Source organism: Elephantulus edwardii, unplaced genomic scaffold (assembly GCF_000299155.1).
Source record: "Elephantulus edwardii isolate Elephantulus edwardi_28Jun2011 unplaced genomic scaffold, EleEdw1.0 scaffold00097, whole genome shotgun sequence".
Taxonomy (NCBI): domain Eukaryota; kingdom Metazoa; phylum Chordata; class Mammalia; order Macroscelidea; family Macroscelididae; genus Elephantulus; species Elephantulus edwardii.
Window position 1 is genome coordinate 9408553 of NW_006399847.1, and position 23642 is coordinate 9432194.

Below are 23642 nucleotides of genomic sequence, written 5' to 3' on the forward strand. Positions count from 1 at the left end.
CTTGGCCAAGAGCGGCCCGGACAGGGCCAGCTCACCTGATGGTCCACAGGGCACTTTGTAGTCTATGCCTTTCCTCATAGCTGTTAGGATTTGTCAGCACTTCTGTTAACATTTGCTAGTTAATTGCCCTTTCCAGAGAGGAGGTGGCTTTTGCTCTGTGTGTTCCTGATAACCTTCGTATTGTATGCTCATTTCTTTCTAGACATATATTGAAATGGCCTTCTTTCTGGGTTTCTCCAGAAAGAAATAATTGCTTGAAGGAGCAGCAAGATGCAGCCTACAGAAAAGAGGTCTAATCTGAGCCTCCTTTAAATGTTTACCAAACACCTAGTATGTGCCAAGTACGATATGACACTTTGAAACCATCTGCTCTCAGACGGTTTCTGCTCTTGAGTTGACAATCTGTCACCAGGTGGCAACAGGAAGACATGTTCCTTACTTCAGCTTCAATCAAGCTTGTTTGGGACCAAAGAGTGAGCTGAAGTCCCCGCTCCGCTGTCAGTGAACAGGTTAGGCTGAGAGTTCCCTTGAGGTTTTGGAGGCAATTATTGGAATTTTCTCTCTAAAATGTGTTTATAGTAATAACCAAGCTACTGGTGCTTATGTGTGGTGGCAAGTAACAGGAATGGTGTGCTGGCTTTCAGATAATAAATAGAAACCAATTTTAATGTGTTCTCTCTGCCTTATTTCTTAGTCATCCTTTCTTACCATATACCTATACTTATTTTTCTAAAAAAATCTTTTCTAGCCACAAATATTCTTTTCAATCAAATATTCAAATGATCCAACTAAATTTTTTCCTCCTTCCAGTGAGAAGTTTCCTCTTGGGGATGAGCTAATAAGGGAAAGAAAATGGCCTCATATCAGGAAAAACTAGATGCATACATGTACTCACACAGACGGAGACATGCACATTCTCGAGCACAACAGACACATATGTGCACTCAGACACACATGCACACACAGACATACATGCACAGATGTGCACACAGACATGGAGACATACACACACATGGATGCACACATTACATGTGCACACAGTCACCCACTTATGCACACAGACAGACGTGCCTCACATGCACACACAGAGATCCAAGCCTCACATGCACACATCCACACAGACATATCATATAAGAAGTTATCACTCTTAAAACTCGGAGTGGCTCCCTGCTTGTCTTTCACATAAGGATATTTAAGACATAAATTTTGTGACATTTCAAAACTCCTTGGGGGGAAAAAACCAAGCTCCTTGGGCAAAAGGGACTGTGAAAATGTGTGTGTGTGTGTGTGTGTGTTAATAATAAGAGTATACAGCAGGTAGTTAAATGAGGGCACTAGGACAAGCAAGTGTGCTCCTGCCCCACAGACCATTCTCTCAGAATATGCAACAGACAGGAGTCCTCATGTATGGATATTTATTTAAAGAATTGAAATGAAAATCTGGCAATGAAGGAAGTAAAATTACTTTAGTTCAGTGAGGAGCTAATTGTTTTCATTTGTCGCTTCATTTGTCTAAAAAAATGTCAATGGGATTTGGGGTTCCTGCCAGGACTTGGCCAACTTCTTAATATTTTTAATTTAATTTAATTCAGTTAAACTTATACTTATCAACATTCTTCTCTAGGCTGCACCCCAGGTTGGAGAAAGAAAGTCATGGTCCCTGACCCCACAGAGAGCTCTCAGTGTCCTGAGGAGACAGGCCCACAGGAGTTTCTGCTAAGTGCTGAGCCCAACGGAGAGAGGCACTAGCAGGATGGGGCATGCCGTAGGCCAGTCAGAACCCCAGACTCTCAGTAACCAAGACACAACAGCAGAAGAGCAAAAGGTGGCTCAATCCCTCAGACACTATGTTCACTGCAGCCTTCCAAACGGTTCTCCCCTATCCAAGTGGGAAAGAGTAGCCATGCACTGGAGCAGTGAGAAATAGGTTCTTGACTTCTGAACCTCATGCAGTTTAATGTGGAGCTGACATCTTACTTCTTCCAAGAGCTGCTCAGAGGAAGTTCTTATAACTTATTCATAGAAATGAGTGATTTTCCCAATAGACCCTGGAGCAAATTTTCCCATCTATCTTGTATCAAAGAATCACGCCAAGGCCTGCTGTTTTCATCGATTCCCATGATTCCATTAACACATTTGTGCTTGAGCATCTTTGCTAAGCCCCTGGACACAGATCTTACCAGGCCAGTGTCACTCAGAGGCATCTAACAAAATCTCTAAAGTTTCCCTCCTCAGCAGCTAGAGACCTGTCTGTCCCTGCCAGGCACACGAAGCAGTCTCCTGAATCCTTACCCATGCTAACCCTGCAGAGCCAAGGCTATTTAAAGACAAGAACAGAATTCTCACTTGTCCTCGTGACTCTGTGAGGAGATCATGGAGTAAAGTTTTCCTCTGCAGAACCGGAGGGATCACTCACTGCAGCTTTGAGCAAAGCCAAGGCAGCTGTCAGGGTAACACCTGTGTGTTCCAGGGCTGCACTTGAGCTTCTGCCACAGAGGGGGCACCCAGCTTTCTATCAAGGTCTGTGACCCTGAGGTCTCAGGAGATGAAGATGAGGACAACAACACTGCCCCTTTTTTGCTGAACAATCAGGTTTTTGCCCCCTTCTCGTTCTTCTAGTCTTTTGATGCAACAGCAACTTTACTCAAGGAAGAATGTCTCTTACTTAGAAGGTAACCTGAGAGCTTATGCACTTTTTAAGAAAACCCTGCTATCAATCTGATTGCCAGCTTGCATTGGTGTGCATTTTGAAAGTACAGTGACAGGAAGCCTTCGTTCAGGCTCAGCATTCAGGATGCTGTGGAAGAGGGAGCAGTGGCTTTAGAATTGATTCTTTGTGAATTATCTCCTTTTTGTTCATAAAGGGAAGCACTGAGCAAAAAAGTGGTTAATGAGATTCAAAACTCCAGCATGATGGGAATTTGAGATCAAGCTCACTCTACAGATTCTTAGATTCTGCAGCCTACTGGCTGAATGAGAAGGTGCTTTACTTTCCTGTTGTAATCCTGACGCTGCCATGAGCCCAGAGCTCACGGAGATTTATTTCCGAGGTTTCTGGAATCAAATCACTGAAAGTGGCAGCATTGGTTGTGGAATCTATTGGGCCAAAGAATGCGGCTAATTGGATGCTGGGTGTGGAAAGCTGGGCACTTGCATCCTCAATGATGATGATGAGGTTTGTGTGGCACTTGGCTCTCCATGCACAACAATCTCGGTTGGTGGGCTCAAAAATACCTTTTGAAGTTACTGCAATGCACAAGCACACAATTAAGAAGAAATTCTATGCTCCCAGGGAAAGAGAAAGATACTGAAAAGACACATCTGTTGAAGGAATAATAGCGCTAAATGAACAAAAGTGTTGTGTATTTGGAGGGAAAATGCAGTAATTACTGAGCTTGTTGACTTAATAAATGGTTAATAGAGGAGCCGCTCTCTTCCTTGGGTTTGCTTAATCGACTGTCTTTCTGTAGGTGCTGAGGCTGAGGGCGAGGCCTGCACACCTGCATCTCAATGAAGACAAGCTTACTCTGAAGGGGAGGAAAGAGGACATCTGCCGTTATTTGTAGGATGCACTCAACTCTTCTTTTGGCAATGGAGTGTTGCATTTTGGGTCTATTTAATTCACTTCAAAGAATATATCAAATATCCAGTTTGACAATGAAGCATTTAAAAACAGAAGAAAAACATAGCTTTGTACCTATTGTCCAGGATTTTGGGGGTGAAGGAAGCTGAGAAGCTAGGTAGAGGTTTTCTTTACAGTATTATGTGCAGACTCAGGGTGTGGAGTGTCCTTATCTGAATAGAGGCATTGAGATTTTGTAACACACAGTGAAAAATAGAAGACAATTATTAAAAGATAAAAGGCTCTTTGCTGTCAAGTTGGAACCAACTCATGATTGAGCCTCCAGTGGGTTTTCAGAGGACGTAGTGCCCATCGGAGGAGATGGTCCATCTTTCCTCTGAGGACCAGTTGACAGATTTAAGCCACCAGAGAGCCATCACCTTTGGATTAGCAGCATAACTCTTTACAGGTTATGGCACCAGAGCTCCCAAAGAGAGAAGAGCAAGTATAAGTTAGACTGTTAGGTTAAGCCATCAGGCCAGACACTAAAATGCCCAACTGTGTCATTCATATCTATTACTAAAGTCTCCAAAGATACTTTTATTACACTTTTATTCATTTCCAGTACTGTGTAAGACAAACACAAAGCAAATGTACATTCACACAATGGAATACCATGCAGCACTCAGGAGCCACAATTTTGAAAAATACTATGTAACTTGGGAAAGGTTGGAGAGTGTCATGCTGAGTGAACTAATACAGTCTCATAAGGCAACTGACTTCTTCATTATGATTAATCCACGAACACACAACTATATCCCCTTCAAAATGAAATTCAGAGGAATATATAGATTATTATAAACAGTAACTGAAGCTATCTTGACTTTATTGAACAAAGCACTTTCTATGAGTGTTTCATTCAAGTTACCTGTGGAGTTGCACACAGAATTCAAAGCAGCATTGCTAACTTTGAGAAAGTAAAGCACAGTAATACAAAAGGCACAGAGGAGGCCCATAATGAATTTGAAGGAGCTTGGGGGTCATTAGGCAAGCAGAACTGGAAGCTATTAGTGTGGAGCTTGCTTGGCAGATTTTTTTAATAGTGTCATAAGAATCTCCTCACAAGCAGAAAGCTTATTTTCGGCTTCTACTAGTCTCACTGCTTCATTTCACTACAGAAGAGAAAACAAATGCAAAGTGAATCCCTGCTGAAAGTGGAGAATTCACTCAACTTTCTTTTGTCAGTGGAGGGTTGAATTTTAAGTCTATTTCATACATTTCGAAGAATATATTAAATATCTAATTTGACAGTGAAACATTAAAAACAGAGAATAAAAAATTTAGCTATGTACCAATTGCCCAGGATTTGGGGGGTGGAGGAGGGTGAGAAAAACTTGGAGAAAAATGCATGATCTGATCTCTGATAGTGTAAGGTGGAGCTACTGATGTAACATCACGTCATCCTGAGTGTCTGAGGGACCCCAGCTGAGTCTGTGAGCCAACAGAGACCCAACTGGGGAAGCCTTGGAAGTCATTATCACCCACTGTGTTTACGTAAGATGAGGGACTTCATGCATCAGGCAGGCACTGGCATGAACACAGGGAATTGTCCCTTGGAAAGTGCACTGAGTGGTGCCCTCTGTCAGGAGCACCGTGACCAGGACCACCTCCCTGTCTGGGATGACCTCATGTGTGCAGTTGCCATCCAGTCAGCTCTGCTTTACGGTGAACCCCTGTACAACAGTAGGGAATGTTGCCCCTTCCTGCACTATCTGCCAGCTAGTGGATGAGTCTTTGGTGGGGAGAGGTCTCGTCTTCCAACAATACATTGCATAATATTTGTTTGTGATCCATAAAACTTTCATTAGGTGATTTTCAGAAGGAGATCAGGATTGAGTCTGTCTTATTCTGGAAGCTCCCTGAAACCTGACTGCATTGGGTGACTTTGTAGCATTTGAAGTATCAGTGGCAAAGCTTCCATCATCTTAGCAATTTGCAAGCCATCACAGTATGACAGATTGACACATATTAGGTTTATGGTAGAAGTCCAAAAGCATAATAAGAGTGAGGCCTTTAATAAATATAACTCTAGCAATTTGCAAAGCTCCATTTGTACCTTTTATGGGTTCATAGGAAATATTTTCATTTTTAAGGATTCATTTAAAAGTCTTCAAATTTACGTTTCTGTAACAAAGGCATTCTAAATTATCCATTTTCCTTTAAAAACAAAACCAAAAACTATCACTGGATTAGCTTCACTTGTATTGTTTGGACACCTTCAGTTGAAATTGTTCCTTAAAAAAAGAAAGAAGAACTAAAACAAAAGAAGACAGTGTATTTCAAGTTTTAAATTGGAACACTTTTGTAATAAAATTTATGCTTCCTCATCAAGCTTTTCCATTGCATGTGAACATATGAATAAAATTTGATTTTGCTATAAATTTTGAAAGGCAATTTTCCAAAATGAGCTCTGATCTACAAAAAAGATGCAAAAATACCACTTCTTTGTTTTCTTTGATCCTTAAAATATTGTTCCTCTCTCTTCCCCTATTGGCAAAGATATATACTGATGCACTGCACATCAGGGATTAAAGACTTAGTTTTATTTGTGACTGTTCTTAGAGGTAAGATGGTAAGTTAGTTATGTCTGTTAAGTTACCATTGTATTCTTAAATCATTTTATTACTGTTAAGTACTCAGAAAATTCAGAAACAGTTCTTGTATTATCCTCCTCAGCCACTACATACATCAAAACGCATCGTAGTTGAGTCAGAATCAACCCTTAGTTCTTATCATTGGGTTTCTGAGGCTGCAAATCACAAAGCAGATTGTCCATCTTTCTCCCACAGTGCTGATAGTGGACTTGAACTGCCAGAGAAGTGCAGCCTTTGGGTTAGCAGTGCAACTCCCTACAGAAAATTCCTCCAGAGTGATCTAGATATTTGATAATAAACAGATTGTAGCCAAGAGTAAAGTACTTGCTTTATGTATATGTTGCTGTTGTGTACCATCAAGTCGAGCTATGCACCCTCCAATAGGTTTTCAGAGGTATATATCTAGTTAGTCTATCTGTGCTTATATCTATTCTTTATCTGTCTATATATCTCTAGAGTCATGGGAAGATATGCTGTGATCTTGAAGGCAAGTGGTTTAAATTCACTAGCTTCTCAGTGGAAGAAAGATGGAGAATAGCCATACATAACTGTCTCTCAAAAGCAAATGAAGGGCCAGTTGTGGGTCAGTTCTGACTTGATGGCACACAACATCATATATAGAGAGCTATATATAATATGCAAGAGAATAATGGGCACTCTCCTCCTGTGTGAAAACCCACCCAAAAATCAGCTGTGGGTCAGTTCCAACTCTACGATACACAACAAGAGCAAAATATATATGTGCTGCAGAAAACTGTCCACTTCATCTTGCCATAAGTTTATGAGAAAATTTAACCTAATAAATTAGTTATAGATTAACTTGACAGGTCATTGTTAATTAGCCAGCTTCTATAAATATTGTTTATATGACTTCTTTTTTTTCCAGTTGAAGAAGAAAATAAACTTTATTTTTGGTAGATAAGAATCATCAGGTTATTTTTTTGTTATGCTATGTGAAGTCAGTTCCTTTATAGTTGTCCCCTATTGTGCAAAACTTAGAACAGCTCTGATAAAATCACCTGGATATGTACAGTGAAGGGTTGACCTTGCAGGTATGGCACATAGAAGAAGCCTTGCACACATCAAAGAAAAGTTTGCTCCTTAACTAGCCACTTAGAGACAAACGTAAACCCTTGGAAAATCTATCTCATAAGAAAGTCTTTGCTTAGCTAGGCCTTGAGTCATATCAGAACTTTTGTGTTAATAATATACATTGTAATGGGAAGTTTGAGCCATGTGCTATCTATCCATCTGAACTCTGAGAGCCTGGAGTCTGACTAAGTAGTGAAGACTGGACAGACAAGAGTTCCAGGCCTGCATTACTGGCCCTTAATAAAAACTCTGGACAGCACACTCCAGCAAGCTTCCCTGACTGACAGAGCTCTACATATTGCCACACACCACTGCCGGAAGAATTAAGTGATATTTGCACGATCCACTGCACGAGAACAACTGGAAACCTTTGCCTGGTTCTCCGTATCATTTTTAGGGTAATAGCTTTCCTAGGTTCTCTGAGTTCTTCTAGTAAAGCATTGAAACTGAGGGTATTCTTAGGGAACTTCAATGCAGCCTGGGTTAAAGAATTGATTTTTATTGAGAGAGTCTAAACTCGCAAGTCAAAGTCCATCAAGAGAAGAGAAGCTGTGGGAGACCGAAATCTCCCTTCATTCCTGATAGGCAAGCGGAGCAAGTTCTCTTCCATCTGCGTGGTGAGGGTCTGATAAGAGATTTCAGCGACTTGCTTGTTCTTCCTCTTTTACAGGCAAAGTGTGAATACAATAATCAGACTTTCCTGTGCCTACATGTCTGGTTTTGATGTTAAGAGTTCCCTAAAAAATACCTTGGTAACCATGGATTTGCAGAAGGAGTGGAGGACACTAGCCCCAGAGAAGAAAATATTGAGTCTCATTTGTTCCTTTGGGGAAAATGTAGTCCTGATCTCAATGAATCGATGTTTAGGTAATGAAGAGAGAAATATCACACCATGCTGGACTTTTGCTGCTCAAACTATGTTTTGATAGGAAATGATATAAGAGCTTCTTCTCTAACAGAGTATTCTGTTTATTAGGAGGTAATTTATATGGCAGTATCATTTTTCTAAAATATAGCCGAGGTTCCAAGAGTTAATTTCATATATTTTACTCATTTTTTTCATATATGAGATCCTTAAATTTAAAGATTTTAAATGGATGCACCAACACACACATCCCACTTGGTATGTGCATGTTAGGTACTCCAATTCACATTGAGCCTATCTATGTCATATGTATAACATAGATTGTTGATGAATCTTCTTCCAATTCTGATTCCACATTTCTTCTTATACAACCCAGCCTCCCAAATGATCTGTTCTGCGTATAGATTGAAAGGGTATGGAGACAGGACAGATCCTTGAAGCACTCCTTTCCTGATTTTGAACCATGCAGTGTTTCCTTACTCTGAAGACTGCTTCCTGGTCCAAATATAGATTTCTCATTAGTACAGTCAAGTGTTCTGGAATTCTCATTATCCTCTATTTGAGCTCTGGTGGCCTAGTGGCAAGGAACTGTACTGCAATTCTGAAGGCACATGTTTCGAGGCCACCAGCTGCTCTGTGGGAAAAGGATGAGCAATCTCCTCCTACGCAATTAACTGTCTCTAAAAACCTGCTGGAGAGTCAGCTATGGGTTAGTTTCAATTCTATGGTACACACAACAGCCACAATTTTTTTTGTGTGTAATCTACACAGACAAATGCATTTGCACAATCAATGAAACCTAGATAAACACTTCTCTGGTACTCTGATTTCTGCCAAGATCCACCTGACATTGGTGATGATGTCTTTAGTGCCACAATCTCTTCTAAAACCAGCTTATATTTCTGGTAGTTCTCTGTCAATTACTAATTTTTTAATACTTTTCAGGAGGATTTTACGTGTGTGTGATATTAGTGATATTGTTCAAAAATTTACACATTCTGTCAGTTCACCTTTTTTTTGGAATGGGAATAAATATGGATCTCTTCCAATCCGTTGGCCAGGTATTTGTCCTCCATAGTTTTTGGAACAACCTGGTGAGCACATCCAGTGCACCATGTTTTGATGAAATATAACCATTGGTATTCTATCAATTCCTGGGGCCTTATTTTTTTGCCTAGTCCTTCAGAAGAGCCTGAACTTCCTCCTTTATCATCATTGACTCTTGATCATATGTTGTTTCTTGAAATTCTTCAGTGTCAACTAATTCTTTTTGATATAGTGACTCTATATACTCCTTCCATCTTCTTTTAATGCTTCGTGGATCATTCAGTATTCTGCCCAAAGCATTCTTAAGTATTGTAAGGTCAGACTGTAGTCTTCAATGTGGACTGAAGCTCAACATCAAGAAAAGAAAGATTCTCATCACTGGGCAGCACCACAGTAGATGGAGAAGAAATGGAGGTTGTTAACAATTTCCGTTTGTTCAGTTCTGCAATCAACATTCTTGGTACCAGCAGCCAGGACATCAAAAGATGAATTGCATTGGAAAAATCTACTTTTAGGGACCACTTCAGAACTGAGTAGCAATGATGTCTGTCTAGAGACTAAAGTGCACCTTACCAAGGCCATGGACTTTGCAATTACTTGCTATGCATCAGAGAACGGGACAATGACTAAGGATGGCAGAAGAAAAAATTATGCCTTTGAGTTGTGGTGCTGGAGAAGAGTCTTGAACATATCATGTTCTACTAAGGAAATAAAGAAGTCATCTTGGAGAGAGTGAAACAAGGTTTCTCCTTGGAGGCTAGGATTTTGATGCTTAGTCTCAGATACTTTGAGCACATGGCCAGAAGGGACTGGTCTTTGAAGAAGGACATCATGCTCAGAAAGGTGGAGAGATGGCGCAGGAGAGGAAGACCCTGGATGAGATGTATTGATATAGTAACGGGGGCAATTAAGGTAGGTGTGTCAGAATCAGTGATCCTGGCTCAGAAAAGGGCAGGCTTCAGAACTGTTGTACACAGGATCACTATGAGTTGCAGACAACATAACAACAACAACAATTATCTATGTACAGCAGGATTAAAACATACCTATCCAGTGCCATCCTCACAGTCTCCATGGTGCTTAAGCCAATCATTTCAGACACTAGGCATTTTAAGGAATAATAATTGTTTGGTGAAAAAGAAAACAGGGAAATGGAATAAGGCAAAGTGCTACTGAGGAATCATGTCTGATCAGAGACTTTTCTGAAATGTGAAAGAACTTAGAGAGATCTTAGGGAAGAAGAATTTCAAACAGAGGAGCTTATAGAAAGGCATATCTGAGAAAATAGGAGACAGAACAGCTAATAGTGGGTGCAGGGGGAATTGGAAGTCAGGAATATTAATGATGTAGCACATATGGTTTGGAGTCAAGAGAAAGACTTGCATTTCGTGAGACTGAAAGCCACAGTTGTTGTATAGTGTCATTGTCATCCTTGCTTCTAAGGAGCATGTTGGTTGCACTTCCTCCAAGTCAGACTTTCATGTTTTTTTGGCAGCCCATAGTATATCAGTACTTGTCTCCAACATCACAACTCAAAGACATTGATTGTTCTTCCATTACCTTTATCTGTTACCCAGCTTTCAGATGCATAGAGAACAATTGAAAATATCATAACAAGATCAAGTGCACCTTCCTATTTCAACTGACATCCTTGATCTTTTGAACATTGGAGAGGTCTTTGACCCTAGATTTTTTTTTTCTCCAGTGCAGTGTATCTTTTGATTTCTTGGCTGTTTTTACCATGGGGGTTGGTTGTAGATGCAAGTAAAATGAAATCATTAACAACTGCAATTTTTCTCCAACAATCAAGATGCTGCCCACTGTTCTAGTGGTGAGGATTTTTTGTTTGTTTGTTTTCACAATGTTTATGTGTAATCCATAGTAAAGGCTGCAGTTCTTGATCTTTTGTAAAAATGACTTTAAATCCTCTCCATTTTCAATCGACAAGAATATGTCATCTGTATAATGCAGGTTGTTGATAAGTCTTCTTCCAATCTTCATGCCACATTGTTCTTCACATAGCCCAACTTCATAAAAGATTTGTTCAGAATACAGATTAAGTAGGTATAGAGAAAAGATATTACTTTGACAAACATATTTCCTGATTTTAGATCATGAAGTGTCTCTTTGTCCTGTTCAGAAAACTTCTTAGTTCATGGTTTGGCATGAGCACTAGAAAATATACGGGTATTCCCATTTTTCTCAATGTTATTCATAATTTGTTACGATTCACACAGTTAAATGCCTTTGCATTATCAATAAAACAAAACTAATCATGTTTCTAGTATTCTCTGCTTTCATCCAAGATCCATTTGACATCAGCAATGATCTCTCTTATGCCATGGCTTCTTCTGAATCTTGTTTAAATTTCTGACAGTTCCCTGTAAATAATTTTCTAAAATCATCTTCAGCAAGATTTTACTTGCATCTGATATTAATCATGTTGTTTGTTGTTGTTGTTGTTAAGTGCCGTGGAGTCGCAGGAGACTCATAGTGACCCTATGAAGGAGAGTCTTCACCACTTGTGTGTCTTTCATCCTTTCTCCAGGTTCACAGGGTTTCCATAATTTCCACATTACGTTGGATCAATTTTTTTCTGGAGTTGGAACAAATGGAGCTCTTCCAAAGTGTTAGCCAGATGGCTGTCTTCCAAATTTCTTGGGCAGGCTAGTGAGCACCTCAAGGGCTGCCTCTGTTGAAACATGTCAATTGGTATTCCTTCAATTCCTGGGACTTTATTTTTGACCAATGTCTTCAGTGCAGCTTGAGCTTCTTCCTTCATTGTCATTGGTTCTTGATTAGACACTACTTCCTGAAGCGATTCATTGTCAACCATTTTTTTCTTCTACTTAGCACTTTATTAGAGAGATTGCTGCTAATCTGGAAGGGGAGGCTGGGACGGGCAGGACCAGCATCCATCTGAGGAGGCTTTCCTTAGCATCAGGCATTTCTCCACTCATGTTTAGAGCAAACACCATCTTGAATGAAACCCCCACAGAAGGAAGTATAGTGCCTGCCAGGCAGCCTGGGATGGGGTGGGGGGCTCCTTATGCACTGCTGGGCCCCTTGGACAGCAGGGTCATGATGTCAGCCTCGATGTCCATGGTTGGGAAGCGGCGGCTGTACCTGAGCACAGGCACACCGTCTGGCCCCACCAGGAACTTTTCCACGTTCCAGGCAATGTCAGTTGCGGCACACCGGAGACCACGTGATCACCTTGGGGTCAGTCATGAGTGCAGTGGCATCGTCCCTGGGCCTGGGCAGGGCTTCCCGCAGAAAAGCAAAGAGGCGATTGATTGCCTGAGCACCATTCACGCCGCACTTCTCAAAAAGTGTGAAGTTGGGCTCGAACCTGTGGCCTGGTCGGACATACTTCAGGGAATTCAGAGTCTCTTCATTTTTGGCGTTCTCCTGATGCCCAAACTGGTTGCATGGGAAGCCGAGCACGACCAGCCCTGGGGGGCCAACGCACCGCTGCAGATTGTTCATGTGGGTGTAGTCCTGGACCCTGGTGCCTCAGAGCGACGACGCCACGTTCTCCACCAGCAGCACTTTGCCCTGCGGGAGCCCAGGCTTAGTTCGCGGGGTCCGCGGGCGCACAGAGAAGGCAGGCACGAGCAGCCCCCACGGCGAAGGACCGAGAGAGGAGCTTAGAACTCGGAACCCAGAACCCAGTTTTTTTACCTGTTCTATTTCCTGCTTCTGTTTCCTTCACGTCTTCTTAGGCAACCTGATGGTACCCTGCGCGTCACTATTTGATGCTTAAGTTAGTGTAGACACCTGATGGGCATAGCCATTGTAGCCCTGAATTCTCGGACTCAAGTAATTCTCCAGACACAGCCTCTCGACTAGCTGCAACTACAGGCATGTGGCAGTAGGCCCAGCTTGACCAATTATTTTTCATAATTTGATATTTTTCGTAATTTGATATTTTGTGTATTCCTTCCATCTTTTTTTATACTTTCAGCATCATTTATTATTTCACCCATAAAGTCCATCAGTATTACAATTCAAGCCTTCAATTTCTTCTTCGGTTTTAATGCTGAGCATGTTTTTTTCTTTTTGGTTTTATAACTCCAGCTCTTTGCACTTTTCATTACAATACTTTTCTTGGTCTTCATGAACTACTCTGGAATCTTCTGTTCACTCTTTTACTTAAGTACTTAGTCCATTTGTTTTGGTTTCTTTAGGTTCTATCATAATTTTCAGAGTCTCTTCTGACATTTATTTTGGTCTTTTCTTTATTTCCTGTCTTTAAAATGACCTTTTGCTTTCTTCCTGGATGATATCTTTGAGGCTATCCTGCAACTCTCCGGTCTTCAGTCATTAATATTCAGTGCCTCAAATCTTTTCTTGAAATGATTTGTAAATTCATTTGTGATAGACTCAAAGTTTATTTTGGTTCTTATGTACTTGTTTTCATTTTCTTCAATTTTAAATTGCACATGAGTAATTGTCCCACAGTCTGCTCCTGGCCTTGTCTTGTTCAGACTGCTGAAATTAAGCTTCTCCATTAATTCTTCAAAGACATTGTCAGTTTGACCCCGTGTAGTCCATTAAGTAGGGCCCTCATGTATAGTTGTCATTTTCTTTAAAAAGGTAGTTGCAGTGGGGGGGGGGGGGGACACCAACAAAAAAAAACTCTAAAAAACAAAGCCACAATTGATTGTATAACATCCAATCATTGGGTCTCCCACCTCATTTTCACCACCAAATCCATGTTTTTCAAGTACCGGTCCTTTTTTGGTTTTGACTTTTCCATCCCAATCACCAGTTATTATTACTGCATTTTCAGGCTACAAAGTTGGTAAAAGTCTTTAATTTCTTCATCTTTGGCATTAGTGTTTGAGGTCTATATTAGAATAATAATTGTATTTCCAGGTTTTTCTTGTAAGCACATGAATAGTATCCTAACACTCATGGCAGAGTACTTACTTAAGGATAGATATTGAAATGTTCTTTTTGACTATGAATGCAACCCAATCTTCAGTTTGAAAGCCATTAGAAGTTCTAAATATAGAAGCATTGCAATAAAGCGTTACAGTAGTTATTGTTCTGGTGGCATAGCGCATAGTGAATTCCACTGCTTATCTAACTAATGTCAATGCCTTTTGTGATTTAAATTTAGCAACAGCTCTGGGGAGAAAGATAGGCAGTCTTCTCCCATTATGGTTTACAATCTCCAAAACCCAGTGGAGTTTCACTATGGGTCAGAAACATCTCAAAGAAAGGTAATGAGTGTGAGGATTGTTGAAATTAAACTACTATGTTGTGCATGTTGGAGAGGTAAGTGTGAAAGTAAAAAGATCTGGAACAGTTAGAAGTGTATGACAATCTTTCTGGTGTCAGATGATGGTGACTTGAATCTGATGGAAAATGGTAAATGTGGTCTGATCATAGAAATACTTAGATAATAACATCTACTTGATTTGCTGATGTAATTTGTCTCTCTTCTTTCCTTTTCCTTCGCTTTGTGTTTTACTTTTTAAAAATTAAATAAATTAAAATGCAGAGACGTCTCCTAAGTCCCGAAGAACAATAATACCAGTTTAAAGACAAAGGTGTGCCTGATCCAAACCATAATCTTTACAATCACTTGCTATACATCTGAGAGATGGACAATTAATCATTAAGACAGGAGAAGAATCGATGCCCTTGAGTTGTGGTGTTGGAGAAGAATATCCCATGGACTGCCAAAAGAACAAACATATATGTCATGGAGAAAGTGCAGCCAGAGTGTTCTGAGGAGGCAAAGATGATGAAGCTTCAATTCACATATTTTGGGCACATTGTTAAGAAAGGCTTTTCCTTGAAAAGGAGCATCATGCTTGGAAAGGTGGAGGGTCAGTGAAGGACAGGAAGATTCTCAACAAGATGGTTGATATAGTGTCTGTGGCAATGGACTCCAAGTGTTGAGGATGATATAAATGGTTTAGGATTAGACAGAGTTCATATCTCTTGTTCATAGGGTCACCATGAGTCTTACTCAACTCAACGGGACTTAACAACAACATCCCTCTATAGATACTAACCTCAATCCAGGGCATTCTGATTTAAAAGGGCCCTGAGATTTCTCTTTTAGCCTGTATTGTCTCGGGTGTTCTACAGCTCTCCTAGGTCTAGACTGCAAAGCTCCTGAAGCACTAAGTAAACATTCCCTTTTATTTTAGTCCTTCCTACTAGGCTGTCCTTAACCATCACCATAATGCCATCCAGAGAGGGAAGTGGATCTGTAGATTCGTGTTCTTGTATGTGGAATATACCTATTGTCCAGTAATCTGGGTTCCACTTTTATATAAGTCCCTTCCTTTTTTTTTTTGCAAGAGTTCTTTTTATTTATTTTTCATTTCAATGAACATCTTCAGAGATATTGAAATTCCATTCATTCATTGTTGCACCCTTCTCCCCACCCATCCCCCCCCCCCCGTTTGCTACTCTCCCTGAAAGGTAAAAGAAAAAGTTCCTTTCTAAGATCAGAGTTGTGGTGGGTTGTTATGTGCCATCAAGTCACCTGTGACTCATAGCAATCCTATGTACAACAGTCCTAAACCTGCTCTATCCCTTGCCAATCTTAATGTCTCCGACACACATATCCTCATTACCCCAGTGATTGAATCAATCCATCTCATTGAGGGTCTTCCTCTGTTGCGCTGTCCCTCCACCCTCCCAACCGTGACATCCCACTCCAAGGACTGATGCCACTTGGCAACATGTCCAAAGTATGTCAGACAGAACTTCAGAATCCTTGCCTTCAATGAGCAGCCTGGCTTCACCCTCTCGAGGACCAGCTTATTTGTTCTCCCAGCAGTCCATGGTATATTCAATATCAGAGTAGGATGCAATATTTGGATAAAAATATTAAACAAAATCCTCAGCAGTTTTGAAAATAAAAGAAAAAAACCCATGGGAAATACTTAATGGTCAAATAATCTGATTTGTTATTTACATGTTGTTAATGCAAATCCTGTTGAACAAGCCCTGCACTCCTAACTTAAACTGCAGAGACATCCCGTAGAATGGTATCTTCTCACTGGAAAATTATTTTCTTCTGCATATACTTTTGATGATGATAAGTCTTTTCTCATTCTGCAGTTGTTCCTCCTTGGAGAAATAGAAATGTAAGAAATAATTTCTGATTTGATACTTGCTATTTTACCCACATATCACTACAGTTTAAAAATCTGTCCATAAATCTTGCTAACAACTTAGTTTTAAACTTACACCTTGGGAAAATAAGAGACAAAGGAAAAGAAGAAATCACCTCTAAAATAATACATTTGAGAAAAGATATAAAATATTTGGAAGCAGATGTAGATGCACAGTTGTGTGGAGTACTTACATGGAGCTGGACAGGACAATTTGTAAGCAAAATCTCATAATTTTGCTACATGACAGTTTATTTGTAACAATGTTACTTCCCTCTATATATTATCTAATTCAAAATCATAATTCATCATTAATTCTGGATAGGAATAATGAGTATAACAGTTTACCAGCTAAAAAGACACCATCATAACAAAGAAACATGAAGTGAATAAAAAATTCAGAGTTCACAAAAAATAGAACTTTGGATGATGTTTTAACTTTGAGGATAATAATTTTTAAAATTATTTATTTAAGCAAAAAATGAGACTTTATTATAATACTATAATTTATATTATATTTACTACAATACTACTTCAAATATCTAGAACAAATCATTATATAATGTAACCATACTGAGTAAGTTGAGGAAGTATCATTTACTAGGATACCAAAGACAATGAAAAATTATAGAGCATCTCCAAAGGCATATATGAAGAAATGACAAGCATTTGATTTCTTTTCTTTTCTTTAATATTACTGGAAGCTCCTAGACATCAGGGAAGGTCAAGAAACATGAAGATCTCCAAGAAAAGTGAGGCCAGAGGACTTTTCTCTAGAATTCAGACAGCCTTCCTCCAGAGCTAATATCCTGAGTTTGGACTTCTAGCTTTTTAAATTCTCTCGAGAGAACAAAGTCATCCAAGTGTGTTATCTCTATCATAGCAGACTAGATACCTAAGACAAAAGTAATAATTCATTTTAATCTCTCTACTCCCTTCTCTTGGCCTCTTATTAATCTATTTCCCACTTAGGAAGTAAAGATGATTTGTTTAAATGTGATTAAGATCATGTTTTACCCCTGGTTCTTCAATACGCACTTGGAATAAAATTAAAAATTCTTCTAATTATCTAACATTTTGAGAACTTTACTGTTTAGCACTTTTTCAGGCTCCTTGTCTATCCCTCATGAATAGCTGCCCATTTTGGTTTTCCTTACCTGACCCTTCATAATCTTTAGAGACATAATTCTTCTTCTTGGAAAGGGCTTGTCAACTATACACTCTTCACTCAGTACCTTTTTTTGGTAATATTTTCCTTGACCTCACCAAGACTGAAGCTACACCTGTGTAACTAAATATACATATAATTAAATATAATGCAAATGAATAATTTAAATATTATGCAATTCTCCTTTGTGTTGATAAGCATTGTTATCTGCTTCATCTCACTGTTGTCCCCAAGACATTCTTCCTGGTAGAGACTCACTAAACTCAACTGAATTAAGTCATTCTATTAATTAGAAACCATTATTTTATACATTGTGCCTAATTTGTTTATCAATCAAACAATTTATGTGTATTTCTGACTAAGAAGTACTTGGTAGTACAAAAGAAAATCATGTTTAAAAATATTGAACTTGAGAAACAAAGAACCAACACATTCACCAGTTAATTAATTAGATTAACTTTGACATTAGCTGTGAATTAATAATTAAACTGACAATCATGAGTTAAATAAAGAAATGACTAGTCTGGGGACCAAACAGCCACCTTTGGCCATATCATCTCATTTTTACTGTGTGTTTTAGATAGAAAATTATCTAATTATTGTAATTTAGGTACATATGTTATTTAGTTGGCAATATATATTAAATAATAATTAAAAAACATCAGTATCTTCTAGTTGATTCTAGTTCATCACAGTCCCATATGTTTTACCCCTGGGAAGAATTGTAAGTTCCATGAGCCAGGAGTGCCATGTTGTTGTTCTCATATATTATTGAGTTGGAACTAAGTCATAGCTGATGCTCCAGTGGGTTTTTAGAGACTGCACATGGGAGGAGACTGTCTTCTTTTTTGCTGTGGAGTGCCTCAAAGATCCTAATCCTATAACTTTGGGTGGTCAGAGCAACTCCTTATCACTACGTCACTAGAGCTCCCTGGGTTATCACAGTCCAGGTCCATTTAATTCTTAAAAGATGCCTCTCATATGTTGTCGTGAGGTACCACAGGTGACAGCTCATAGTGACTCTCTGTACAATAGAGCTAAACCCTGTCCCATCCTGCACCACGTTCACAATCTCTGCTGTGCTTAAGGCCATTTAGTCATGGTGTCTCCCATCTCAGTGAGGGCCTTTCTCCTTTTGGTTGACCTTTTACATATCCTTCTCCAGGGGCTGATCCTTCCTGATCATGCCTAAAGTATGTGAGACAAAGACTCACAATCTTTGTTTCTAAGGAGCATTCTGCTGCATTTCTTCTGAACAGATTTGTTTGTTCTGTTGGCAGTTCATGGTGTAGTCATTTTTCTCCACCAAGACCACACGATTCAACTTTTTATTTTCTTCTTTATTGTTGAAATCTCACATACATAAGAATCAATTGAACATATTTATACCTTGGATCAGGTGCACTTTAGTCTTTAAAGTGACATTTTTGGTCTTCAAAGACATCTTTGACAGAAGATTTACTATTTTAATACATTGTTTTATTTCTTTAACATTTGAACATATCCATAATATTGTCATTGTTGTTGTTGATATTCATCAAGACAAGCATGACTCATAGTAAATCTATGAACAAAAAAACCTAAAGCCTTTCTATAACTATCATTGTATCTCAAAGTTCATAGACTTTCCAGAGACATGTAGATTGGGAAGTGGATGCCATTCCTGCTTCCAAACTTTTCTTAAACTGAAATCTCCACCAAACACCGTCCACTATTCCACCACTATGGTATTATAAGTCCTAATCAGGAAGTGCCTTGGTGGTGAGGAGTTGCACTACAATCTCAAAGGCGCATAGTTCGAGTCCACCATCCGCGCAATCGGAATAAGATGTGAAATCTCCTGTGTGATTTACTGCCTCTGAAAATCCACCAGAAGACTCATGTACTTATAACTTGTTAGTCAAATTTGTGTCTTCTAGGTTGCAACACCCCCATGATACATCTTGAAGGATATGTACATGTACAGCCAAGCACAATCAATAAGAGTGCATCTGAATTCCAAAATCAATCTCCATAATAGTCTATGTGTTTCCTACTGCCAAAGGGGCCCTTTAGAGTAGTGAGAGAAGATCTTCACCCTGAAACCCACAGCGTCCCTTTTCAGCAGGAAGTAGCTAAGAGAATACGCCGTCCCCTTTTCCTTATGACTCAGGGTGAAGTCTCTCTCAGGGAGGAGTGATAGGGAATGGCAAAGGATACACTGACAAAGAAGATTAATCAGAACTGGCTTTGACAAGCACTGTGGCATTTGGACAAGAACAAACTGGGAGGAGGGTAGAGAGAATAGTGCAACAATGAATGAGTGGAAGCCCAAAATCTCTGTAAATGTTTATGAAAATTAATAAAATATAATTATAGAAAAAAAAATAAAGTCTTCCTTGACAGCAAAAAAAAAAAAAGAAAATCCACCAGAAGGTCAGCTATGAGTTATTTCTGGCTCAACAGGGATTTATCTATATTAAGCAACTAAATAATAATGTAAATTTTTAAATGATCTTTAAAACTACCCTGCTAAATAATAATTATTTTTCCCAAGATCCTAAAGAAGGAACCTGAAGCACAGAGTGTACCTTCTGTGATCAGAAAGGAGCAACCCAGGTCTTAGACTTCTGCGAGCTTGAAGGGAAATGATTCTCAATCTGAAGACTTTGTCTAATCTTTCATGGGTAATTGCAATCAATGTCCAAGAAGAAAAAGCATCATGAACAGGAGAGGCCAAGTAAGGTTGATCACAAAGGCAGGGACCAACAGGTGGCTCAGAAGTTGAGTTTGAATCAACACAATGTTAAGAGAACAAAAGGAAGGAGGGGTGTGTCAGAAGTTTCTAGCATAGGCTGAATTTTGGGTAATATCCTTATAAGGGAGTCAAGGTAGGTAGTAGGTTCCCATCAGGCAACTTTGGGATTTTGGAAGCAGAATCTCCATTCTGCTTGGGTGGCTTCTTCCTTTGATTCTCTGCTTTGATCCTTCCCCTCTAACCTGCCTTGTCTCTGCTGCTGCAGTTAAAGTGATTTTTTCTTTAACCAAAACATATTGTTCCTCAAAGATAGGTTTTCATTCTGAAGTTAAATCCTCAAAGTATAGACATTGTCCTTCAACTACACAGAACACATCTCCTGTGGGTATAGTTCTATTGGACTTGTTATTTGAGTTTCCAGTGGTTTGTTATGGATAGAATTGTCAGGAAAAGAAATGTTGAAGTTCTAACTGCTGTGTTCTGAATATAACTCTGCTTTGGCATAAGGTCATTGAAGAAATTATTAGTTTAATATTAAGTCATGCTAGAGTAGAGTATAGGATCATCCTATATACTTCAGCATTCTTTTTTTATTAATTTTAATGAACATTTACAGAGATTTTGGATACAGAACAGGAAAGATAGTCATGTGAAGATGCATCTACAATTCAGGGAATCCCAAGGTTTCCTGAAAGTCACCAAAAGCTAGGAGAGAGGCACGAAGCAGATCCATTCTCACAGCCCTCAGAAGGAACCAATATGCCTGATTCTCTGTCTTAAACATCCAGCCTCTAGAGCTGTGAGGCAATAAATTTCTGTTCTTAAAAGACACAGAGCTTATGTGTTTTCCTGTGGCAGCTCTAGGAAACCAGTTCATGGTTATTGCCCAAAGTTGTGCCCCACAGAATCTGAAGTCAGGGTGCCTAATATACCCCTTTCCCCTTAGGCTTGACGGTGTCCATAGGCTTTGACTCTGCCCTGCTCATGTGGGATGAGTCTTGGCAGAGGAATCTTCTACTCTCCAGATAACACATTTTTTTGTCTCTATTCAAGCATCTTTTAGCTGATCTCTAGGATGAGGTGTGATTTATCTCCCTGTGTTAAATGCTGTCCATGGCATTCTTCAAGACCAAAGTAAGGACCATAGTTGCTGTGTGTTGTGGAGTCAGAACCAACCCATAAATGACTCTCCAGTAGGTTTTCAAAGATAGTAAATAGCACAGCAGGAGATTGTCCATCCTTCTCCTGCAGAGCTGCTACTGAATTTGAACCTGGTGTCTTTGAGATTGCGGTGGAATTTCTTATTATAAACAGAGCTTCCTCAGAGCCATAGTTGTTGTTGTGTACTGTCAAATCAGAACCAACCCATAGCTGACCCTTAAGTAGATTTTCAGTGGCAATAAATTGCACAGGAGGAGATTGGCCATCCTTCCACAGAGCAGCTGGTGGATACCAACTGTATGCCTTTGGGATTGCAGTGCAGCTTCTCACCAAATCCTACCACACACAGGGTTCCAGCACATCTTCATGGTTCAGATCTTTACACTGTCAGTATGTGCAACAGAGGGCCCACCACTGCTGATAGTTGTTCAGATACTTGTTCAGATACTGTCGCAGTATTTTAATCATTTAAATAGCGCTAAAGATTTTGCACTCCTATTTCTGTCTTGTTGTTTTGCTCTTTTGAGTCAGAACCTACTCATAGCTGATCTTCTTGGGTGTTTTCTGAGGCAGTTAATTGCATTGGAGGAGATTAACCATCCTTCTCTGGAGGAGCAGCTGGCAGCCAATGAGTAGAACTGTGCACCTTTGGGAATACAGAGCAATTTCTTACCGCTATGCCACTAGAGCTCCCTTTCTGTTTTAGTCACTGTTAAAATATTGACAATGAAAATTGAACACCGTTCAGAAACTGTGATAGACATCAGGACATCAGCTCAGATCTTCAAGAGTTTGCTCAATACCTCTAAAAGATGATAAATGAAGGATGAAATGAAACAGTAATCAGAGCCAAGCAGGTTTCACATATGGTAACGACACTACCACTCCAAGCATCAGATAAGCAGTGGGTCACAATGTCATGCATGACGGATGGTCCAACTGTTCCCCAGAGGAACTCAACTCAGAGCTAGCTTTCAGCATGCTTTTTTTAAAAAATTTAGTTTATTTTTCATTTCAATGAACATCTACAGAGATTTTGGAATTCCATTCATACATTGTCGCGCCCTACTCCCCGCACAAACCCCTCCCCCCCCTTTGCTCCTCTCCTTGAAAAGCAAAAGAAAAACTCCCTCATTGGTACACAATCCCCCCGCACCTCCCCAAACCCCACCCCCTACCCCCAAATATAATCCACTCTGCAACCCTCATTGCGTACTCCTACGATAAAAATAATGCCCTAAAATATAATGGATTCTAAATTTAAAAAAAATAGTCAATGTAGAGACAACATTAGCCTCATCCCATGAGGACTTTTATGCCCTGGGATACTCTTGAAATGGTAGCAAGCTGAATCAAGGTCCTGTCTCATGCACTGTAGCCCTCTAGGGAGAAAGAAAGAAAGGTTTCAACATCTGCACCATGATGTTAGTCAGTTTCGACCATGAAATTATTTGCCAACTTAAAACTCTTAGAATCATTTTGTTATGGTCTGAATGGATCTTTACAGAGCAGATTGGTTTTCCTTTCAACAATTTCTATAGATTACATTGCTTGACAGTGATTACAGACCCTATAATAAAGTAGCACTATCCCCATTTCCTCTAGGTGCTTCTAATTTTCTATTTATACTTTACCCCAGTCTTTCCTTTCATCTAAGCTTTATTTCTTGACAATTGCTTCCCTTTTGATCTCCTGCAGGGGTGATTGTACTAAAGAATGTATTCCTCCTGGTGTTATCGACCCCCTTGTGGAACTGTCTATAGTTTGGCTGAAACTTTAGTCCTGAGGGTAATTTTACTTCACAGCTTTACGGGTGACTGCATCAGGGTTGTATCCTCTCACCATATGTATTCAATATGTGTGCTGATCAGTAATCTGAGAAGATGGATTATATGAAGTAGAATGTGGCAACAGGATTCGTGGGAGATTTAGCAACAATTTACATTATGGAGATGACATAACTTTGCATTCTCAACTTAAGGAAGACTTGAAACACTGAAGATCAAACTATGGTTTTCAGTATGGATTATAGCTACCTCAGTATCAAGAAGATAAAACCTTGTAACCGAACCAATAAGCAACATCATGATAGATGCAGAAAACATTGAATTGTCAAAGATTTCATTTTATTTGGATCCATAACCAACATTCGTGGGAGCAGTAGTCAAGAAATCAAAAGATATATTGTACTAGACAAATCTGTTGGCAAGA

The 23642-nt window shown here is 39.6% G+C and overlaps 1 pseudogene; it reads right to left on the reverse strand.

Moving 5' to 3' along the window:
- Positions 1-12267: 12267 nt before the first annotated feature.
- LOC102869610 lies at positions 12268-12775 on the reverse strand (annotated as a pseudogene).
- Positions 12776-23642: the final 10867 nt, after the last annotated feature.